Genomic DNA, 9,712 nt, shown 5'->3' with positions numbered 1-9,712 from the left:
GACAAATGAAAATTTCCAAATTCGAGACCGTCACGAAATCATGTAAGATTTTGAACTTTAATAGCGCCTTTATCTTCCGATGGATTTTTGAGATTTATATATCAATCGATTCGGAAATTCTCTACCAATTTGTCAATTATATTGAAACTTTGGGTTATGAATGGTAAAATAGGGTATCGGAGCATTTTGGCAGCACCCTCTTTTCTTGTCCGCAAGAGTCTCGTTTCGGCCGTCGCCGTTCAGTGCGGTTGGCTTTTGGACTCTCCTTTTTGTGCGGTGTTTCGCACAAAAAGTAGAACAATGGAGCCGGACTAGTGACCGCGGTCGAAAGAAATGTAACAAACATGCGAAATGTAGTGCATGGTGTATAAAAAGTGATCCAGATAGGGGCATCTTTGTGCAGGCATGAGACGATCAATCGTTATCAATGCCAATGCCCTTGCTAGTAATGCAATCAATTTATATTAAAAACGACTTTGGAAAATGCATTTTTGCAAACTGAAAACTAATAAGGCCGTTACACATGAAAATTATGGTCTCCGCAAAGTCAAGGGGAGGAGGTAATCTTCTTCTTCTTCTACTCAGAGGTTTTTGGTGCCGGGGAAGGTTCTTAAGATGGTTAGAGACCTCTCTTCTCTTTGAAACCTGGCTCCTATACAAATGAAACACCAATTTCATCATAACTCGAGATCAAGCAAATGGAAACAAATCTGGCGTGTGGAGGTTTTGGAAGAGAAGATATGTTTCTGTGGTGGTTTGCAACGCCTCCCCCTTCTGGAAAGGGGGGCTCCCATACAAATGAACCAAAAATTTCTGCATAACTCGAGAATTAATCAGAGAATAAATCAATTTTAGGCGAAGCAAAGTTCGACGGGTCTGCTAGTAAAAAATAAATATTAAAATGGAAAAAAAAAATAAAAAACTCCTCGGATTTGTTAAAGAATGTTTTGAAAGTTCTCAAAATTTACCGGAAATTTTTTTTGATGCCCCTCAAGTTGTTATTTTTGAGCAAAACAATTCGAAGGGGGGGTGTGGGTGAGACATATTTAAAAAAATATTTATATCGGCTTAATAATATTTTGTCCAATTAAATGCGCGCCTGAATCAGAAGGATTTAACTTTGATTCAGGAAGTGTGAATGCACTTAAGATATTTTTATAATACGTGGGTGCAATAATGCGGTACTTATTGTACACGACAAAAGCTTCGGAACGCATACGTTCTTGAAACGGGCTATATGAGATACAATAGAGCTATCACCTTCTTGCTCCCTGATTCAAAAGTCTTGCAATGATATTAATAAAATGTTTGCACGAATATTTTACCCATAATGACACTCAGTGTTGGTAGAATCATACTCGAATCTGAATCATCGAGGTTTCATGCACGAGCTAACTCGCCTGCGATTCTGTAGGAGAAGCATCGCGCTTGACTTTCTCAGCCAGAATCGCATCGCTTCGCTCACTCACCGAAAAATGGTGTCGTTCTAAAAAGCGTCAAAACGCAATCGAGACGTATGTTTTGTTTATATATAATTATTAGCCATTGTTTTAGACGAAAAATAGTTAATTCAATGAAGAACACGTAAATATCATGCAATGATGCAAATTGCGATTCAAATCATGAGCAAATCTGTCGGCCATAATTCTGATGGGATTTGACTCACGCATGGTTTGAATCGCCGATGAGATTTGAGATTTTGAGATTTTACCAACACTGGTGACACTGCCAGACAGTGGGAGTTAGATTGTAATAACACACACCCTCTTTTCCCGTCCGCAACGTTTACTACTCGCGCGCATCACAACCAAATTAATTGGGTTTTGGTACATGATTGACATTTTATGATTTCTAGTGATGCACGAAAAACAAGATATGCCTATGATTGGAATGTTTCTGAATAATAAATGTTGCAAACGGAAAAGAGGATGCTCCCCTAGGGCTTCTTCTATTGAAATATTTCATCAAATGCTTCAAAACCCAAATGTATTTTTTTTGTTAAATATCTTGGCTGTGCATATGCACAGCATATGTTTCGAAATGGACAAATTGATATGAAATTTGCGAAAAAGAATCCACGTGTCTTGGAGGGACTCGAACCCTCAACCTCCTACTCTCTGGTTTTCGTACGGCCGAGTTGCCGAATAATATGCAATTAATTGTAATCAAGTGTCGGTCTTTCACCGTCATTAGTCGTCTGAGTACACGCGACCGTTTACGTAAAGGCAATCAAACTCATCAAATGCTTTAGCCAAGCAAGCCTTTGGCACAGCAGAGTGCGATTGAATTCGCATTCTATACCGTCCCGCCCAGTCCGTTGCTGGGGGGCATGGAGTGCGATCCTCTCGTTTAATAAACAATGTGCACTCGCTTGGCTGTGGATATACAACAGTAAAGCAAATGTGGAGATTGGGCAAATCAAGCATCCGAAAGATATTCAATTTGCAAAAAGAGAGCTAACCGCGGTGGAGGTTGGTACTCGGATTCTGATGGCTTTTCCGCAAACGTGACCTTTAAGTGGTCTTGTTGTGTAGGGGTTATCACGCCTATCTAGAGAGTAGGAGGTTGAGGGTTCGAGTCCCTCCAAGACACGTGGATTCTTTTTCGCAAATTTCATATCAATTTGTCCATTTCGAAACATATGCTGTGCATATGCACAGCCAAGATATTTAACAAAAATGGTTTTCGTACGGCCGAGTTGCCGAATAATATGCAATTAACCCAAATGTAGGCAATTCGGATCCAAGAAAGGCATCATTACCTCTGAGGACTAAATTTGGGTTTTCATAGTAAATTTTTTAAACAATTGTATCCAACAATTTTCATATCTTAAGATACGCTAGTTTTGTTCGAAACCAGTGACATAAGTAATCAAATGAATTTTCTAAAAATATTCATGCATGATGACACTACAATCCTCAATGAACAAAACTGCCTTACGTAGTTTACGTTGGGCGGTTGTGTCTTGTACATAACCCTTCTGATTTTGTAATACTCCCGAAGCTATTTTAATTTCAACGGTGCTTCTTAGCGCTATTTGTACCCACTGATCCCGTTACGATCTTTGCAAGGACCCGTGCCTTCGTTTTACGTTGGACCCGTTTGCGGAAGTAAAATTCCGACAAGCGGTGCTAATCCTGCAGGGACACCGTTCTGGGAAAAAACCTCTTAGAAGGTCACGTCTCCACGCTCAGCAATGAGCATTTATAAAAACAAGAGGAAGGGGGAGTCTCTGAATTCTCCACTTCCTTCAAAGAAACAAGGTTTCAAGACCGTCCTGCCAAAGCGCGGAAAAATAGAAAGAAGCTGGTGAATTCAGATATTCCTTCTAACTCTAATATCGGAAATAATTCTTCTCCAATCGAACTGAGCAATCAGTTCGATTTGATTAATGATGAAATTGAGCAAATCGAATCTACTTCTAGTCCAGGTGATTCGATTCATGCGAAAAAGCAAAGGATTCCCCAATTGTGGTATCTGTTGCCGAGTTTTCTGGCTTCCGGAATGAGATTTTGAGTAACCTTCAGGGGATCAAGGTTTCATTTCAGATTGCTAGGAAGGGTGACTGCCGCGTTTTGCCGGGATCCTTTGACGATCGCAAACGTCTTCTTCAGTATTTAACTGAGAAGCGCCATAAATTCTTCACATACAACGACAAAACTGAGCGATTGTTCAAAGTCGTCTTGAAAGGTCTCCCCAGTGATGATAAATCACTGGATGAGATTAAAATTGAAATTTCTCAATTACTTGGATTTTCACCAGTCCAAGTAATTAAGATGAAAAAGAAATCCCACTCTGGTACTTCCCAGTACTTTCTTAAGAATTTTATTTAGTTCACTTTAACAAAAATTAACTAAGTAATATGAAGAAATTGGAAAAGGCCTGTATTATGTCCCATATCCGCGTTACATAGGAACATTTCCGCAGGCCTGGGGGAAATTCAAAACCCCACCCAGTGCCGTAAGTGCCAAAAGTGGGGTCATGGAGCCACACATTGTCACATGGATGCTAAATGCATGATTTAAGGTGGAACCTCTAACGCCAACGCCTCGTGGCCTGTCAGAGAGGATTCCAATAAACTTAGGAGCACTAATTGTGGGCGCAAACATAAATCCAAGTTCTGGGAGTGCACTTCACGCAAAAGTTTTGAATTCCCGTGCAAAATTGATGACAGGAAATTCAATCGGATCCCAGATTCGACGGGTAGAAATTTTCAAACGCTCAAATTTCGAAACCAGTTACCGGTCGAGCAATTCATACCCACCACAATTCACAAACAAATTTTGCCGCTCGTCAACGGGTAGCAAGCACTTCAGTAAATTCAATTTTTCAAATGTACCTACGTATGCAAACATCGCTGCTGGTAGACAAAATTTCTCTTCTCAAAATGAGGTTTATACCCATGTCCCAACGGAAAATAACGGTCATGTTGCGGATTCAGGTAGCATGACTGCTTCCGATTGTGTTTTTTTAACTGAACGCTTGCATCAGATGAGTGATGCTAGGTTCTAAGCAACTACCATACCAGAAGCTGGTCAGGTTGGTTTTAAGTACACACAAAAATTGTTATCGGACTCCGTTTCAATGGATCTAAATAATTGTGTGAAAGTTCTAAATTGGAATGCCCGCTCTCTAAAGGGTAAGGAAGATGAATTATTCAACTTCCTAACAGTTCATAATGTGCATATTACCATTGTAACAAAAACTTATTTAAAGCCCGGACTCTCCATTAAAAGAGATCCAAATTATTTTATCTACAGAAATGATCGTCTTGACAGCGCCTGTGGTGGGGTCGCCATTGTCATTAATAGACGTATCAAACATAAATTATTTTCTTCGTTTGAAACCAAAGTTTTGAAACCTTGGGAGTTTCTGTTGAAACAAATTTTGGTCAATTTTCCTTCATTGCAGCCTATTTGCCTTTTCAATGCAATGGGCAGCAAAAAGAATTCGTTGAAAGCTGATCTTCAAATCCTAACTCGCTACAGATCAAAATTCTTCGTAATTGGTGACTTCAATGCCCAACACCGTTCATGGAATAATGCTCAAAGCAATTCCAACGGCTATATTTTATTTGAAGATTATTCTGCGGGATATTATACTATTCAATATCCCAATGGCCCAACTTGTTTTTCATCCACTCGAAATCCTTCGACAATTGATTTGGTTTTAACGGATTCAAGTCAGCTGTGTGGCCAATTGGTAACTCATGCTGACTTTGACTCTGATCACCTTCCTGTGACATTTGATATCTCACAAGAAGCCATTCATAATCCAATCAGCTCTACTTTCAATTATCATAGGGCTGATTGGGATTTATATAAAACGTATATCGATAGGAATTTTGATGTTGATATTCCTCTGGATACCAAGACTGATATTGATAATGCTCTCGCATCTTTCACAAATTTAATTGTCGAAGCCAGAGGCATTGCAATTCTCAAATGTGAAATTAAATTCAACTCCATTATTATTGACGACGATCTTCAGCTACTGATCCATCTTAAAAATGTGAGGCGAAGGCAATACCAAAGAACTCGCGATCCCGCGTTGAAAGTTATTTGGCGAGATTTGCAAAATGAAATTAAAAAACGTTTCGCTATTCTGAGAAATACCAACTTTGAGAATAATGTCTCAAGTTGGATTCCAGTTCGAAACCCTTTTGGAAATTAACGAAAAATTCTTAAAAACCTCAAAAGCCAATTCCAGCGCTCAAAGAGGGAAATAAAATTTTATTAACAAATAGCGAAAAGGCTCAAAAACTTGCTCAGCAGTTCGAGAGTGCCCATAATTTTAGTCTAGTCCACTAGTCCAATTGAGGATCATGCTGCACGGAGCTTTGAAGACATTCTCTATCAAGAGAATGTTTTGACCCTTCGTTGGAAACTAATTTGGATGAAGTGAGATCTATTACTAGAAAATTTAAAAATATGAAAGGGGTGATGATGGTATTTTCTACATACTTATCAAAAAACTTCCTGAGAGCTCTTTATCCTTTTGGTTAATTTATTTAACAAATGTTTTCAATTGGCATACTTTCCAGATAAATGGAAAAACGCCAAAGTTGATCCAGTTTTGAAGCCGGACAAAATCCAGCTGAGGCTTCTAGTTATCGCTCAATCAGTTTGCTTTCTTCAATAAGCAAACTGTTTGAAAAGATTATTCTAAATAGAATGATGGTTCATATTAATGACAATTCTATTTTTGCTGATGAGCAATTTGGTTTTCGCCATGGGCATTCAACCACTCATCAGTTATTAAGAGTTACGAATTTAGTTCGGCTCAACAAATCTGAAGGATGTTCGACTGGAGTTGCTCTTCTTGATATAGAGAAAGCATTTGACAGTGTTTGGCATGAAGGTTTGATTGTAAAATTGATGAATTTTAATGTTCCTCTGTACATTATTAAACTGATCCAAAATTATTTATCAGATCGCTCACTGCAGGTAAACTATCAGAATTCTAAATCTGATAGATTACCTGTAAGGGCTGGTGTCCCCCAAGGCAGCATACTGGGGCCCATTTTGTATAACATTTTTACTTCTGACTTACCTGATTTACCACCAGGGTGCCAAAAATCTTTGTTTGCAGATGACACGGGCCTTTCAGCCAAAGGGCGTAGCCTTCGTGTCATTTGTAGTAGATTGCAAAAAAGTTTGGATATTTTCTCCACTTACTTGCAAAAATGGAAAATTTCCCCGAATGCTTCCAAAACTCAGCTTATAATTTTCCCACATAAGCCGAGAGCTTCTTATTTGAAACCTTCTAGCAGACATATTGTCACTATGAATGGGGTTCCAATTAATTGGTCTAGCGAAGCTAAATATTTAGGACTTCTGCTAGATCAAAATTAACTTTTAAAATCACATTGAAGGCCTTCAAGTCAAATGTAACAAATATAGTAAGTGTCTATATCCACTTATAAACAGAAAATCAAAACTTTGTCTTAAGAACAAACTTTTGATTTACAAACAAATTTTTAGACCTGCCATGTTGTATGCTGTGCCAATATGGACTAGTTGCTGCAATACCAGAAAGAAGGCACTTCAGAGGATTCAAAATAAAATTCTGAAAATGATTCTGAAGTTGCCTCCGTGGTATAGTACCAATGAACTTCATAGAATTTCTAATATTGAGACATTGCAACAAATGTCCAACAAAATAATTTCCAATTTCAGACAAAAATCGTTGCAATCTTCTATTGCAACGATTAGCTGTACCCTTAGTATAAATTAGGTTAAGTTTAGTTTAAGTTGAAAACATTGTAATTCCTACATAGTTCAATTCAACCAGAGGAAAAACTGCCAGAGGCAATTGAAATGTATTAATAATAACTACAAATATAACATAGCAAATAAGGATGATAGTGTTAAGAAAACACGGAACGCCTAGTCTAAGAGATGAATGCATGTATTAGATAATTAGCAAATAAAATTAGTTAAAAAAATTAAAAAAAATTGAATTTCCAATTATCTTGATAATCCGAAAAAAAATCCATAGTCCTTGAAATCCGAAAAAGCTCGGTAATCGCTGAAATTTCAAGGAGAGGTAACTAAAATGTAAAAAGACAGGAACACCTTCTTCGACCAGAGGTCATACAGACTGAGCACTTAGCATGAGGCAACGGACAGGACAAATGGAGAATTTTCGATCACGAAATGTTTCCTCCTTAACGGGTCGAATCGAACCCGTACTTCCTAGCACATGCGTCTAGACGATTGGTGTCACTAATCGCACGGCCATGAAGCCCACAAAAACTTGAAATTATTTCTAATGGATATGTAAAACTCGAAAATCTTATGTATATAAAGCTCCCAAGTTTTTTACGTATCAAAGTTATTGAGAATCCGACGACATTTCCAGATTTTTATGTCAGAGCTGTTCAAGTTGTCACTGGATGTATTGAAATAGCTGTTTGTCAACTTGCGGACTATTGAACAAAAATAACAACTTTTTGTGTTTGACTGTAAGAATAGAAAAAGTTAGCCCCTAGAGTTTTTCCTTAGTTACGCCAATGAACTACCCAGAACAGGTCAATGACAGGCGGATGGAACATACATGACCAGGTCGAATCGAATAGTCCGCCCGCCGCGCTACTTGGAGGGGCAGTAGTTGTGGTGTATTGAAGCACCACTGTAATTCAAGTTGCGCCATCGGTATCTACCTGACAACGGTTGCTGCGGAATAAAACATTGATCATAGTAGGTGTTGGTTAGAGACAGCTGATTATAAATGTTAGTTATTAAGAAACCGCTAAATAAACTGGAAGCAAATTAAGTTAGTAGTGCTATCCAATGAGCAGCTCGAAGTAGTTCCTGTCAGAGTCTATTATATACATTATATAGAGTTGCGCAAAGAGGATCTTCTTACTCTTATTCTGAATGATGCTCTTGTTATTATGTTGAAAACTTTCATTTTTGTTCAACCCTTCAAGTGACTTCACGGGAGTGATCACTTCTAAAGCTTTTTAATTCGATAACCAAAGTCACCTACACTGCCAAAAATATCTATATAAGATATATGTGTCGCCGTTATAAATTTTTGCAATAGCTCCACCCTAATATAATCGATATAGAACCACACATAAAATAAATAATTGCTAATTCGAGACCACACATAAAGTTTATTTGGGCATATATTTTATTAGTAGTTCGTGTGGAGAATGATTATGTGTGCGCTGATATACATCATAAGTTAAATCTATGGATTTTTGCCAATAAATATGTGTGGATTTTTAGTAGTGTACAGAGTGCAAACACGTGAGTTTCTTGTTGCAACTTTATTGAGGGGTGTATTGAAGTTTTTTGAAGCTGTTTCTAGAACAAATCTAATACATTTCAATTCATGAGTTTTAATTCGCCATAATAATCATCAGGCGATAACAATACTTCCGCCTTACCAACAATCATTTGTTTACTTTGCTCGATAGGTAGACGGTTTGACAGTTCAATAGGTAGATTTGGCTTCACTCTTTGCGTAACTCTATATATAATAGACTCTGGTTCCTGTCACGCTCATGCCCGTTTGTTGACAAAAAAGAACGAGCAGGACGGGAACAACTTCGAGCTACTTCGAGCTGCTCATTGGACAGCACTAGTTCCTTATTTAGTACGCCACACTGTTCAATGAGCAGCTCGAAGTTGTTCCCGTCCTGCTCGTTCTTTTTTTGTCAACAAATGGGCATGAGCAGGACAGGGAGAAACTTCGAGCTACTTCGAGCTCTCATTGGACAGCACTAATGTTGTCCAATGAGCAGCTCGAAGTTCTTCCCATCCCTCTCTTGTCCATTTGTTGACAAAAAAGAACGAGCAGGACGGAACCAACTTCGAGCTGCTTATTGGACAGCATTAGTGTCTGTTCAAATATTACGTAACGCAATAGGGGGTGGGGGGTTGTTTGATTTTTCTTACGATTTGTTACGAAAAATATAGGGGGTCATTAGAAATATTGTTACGCGTAACAAATCGTTTGCATAGCGAGAAAATATTTTGAAAAATTCAAAAAAATTTCATTATCTTTGAAATAGCATGAAATATACAATAGATCATTATTTATTGCACTGCCCTTTATATTCTACTGAAATTAAGATCTTTTTCAAAAAATTGCATTTGTTACGCGGGTGGGGGTTCTTAAAAACAACGTTTTTCGCGTTACGTAATATTTGAACAGGCCCTTATTCAGTCGCAAAAGTCCCAGACGATACATGCAATTA

The sequence above is a fragment of the Armigeres subalbatus genome, chromosome 3, assembly GCF_024139115.2.
Source record: "Armigeres subalbatus isolate Guangzhou_Male chromosome 3, GZ_Asu_2, whole genome shotgun sequence".
Taxonomy (NCBI): Eukaryota; Metazoa; Arthropoda; class Insecta; order Diptera; family Culicidae; genus Armigeres; species Armigeres subalbatus.
Note: the sequence above shows the minus strand (reverse complement) of the source record.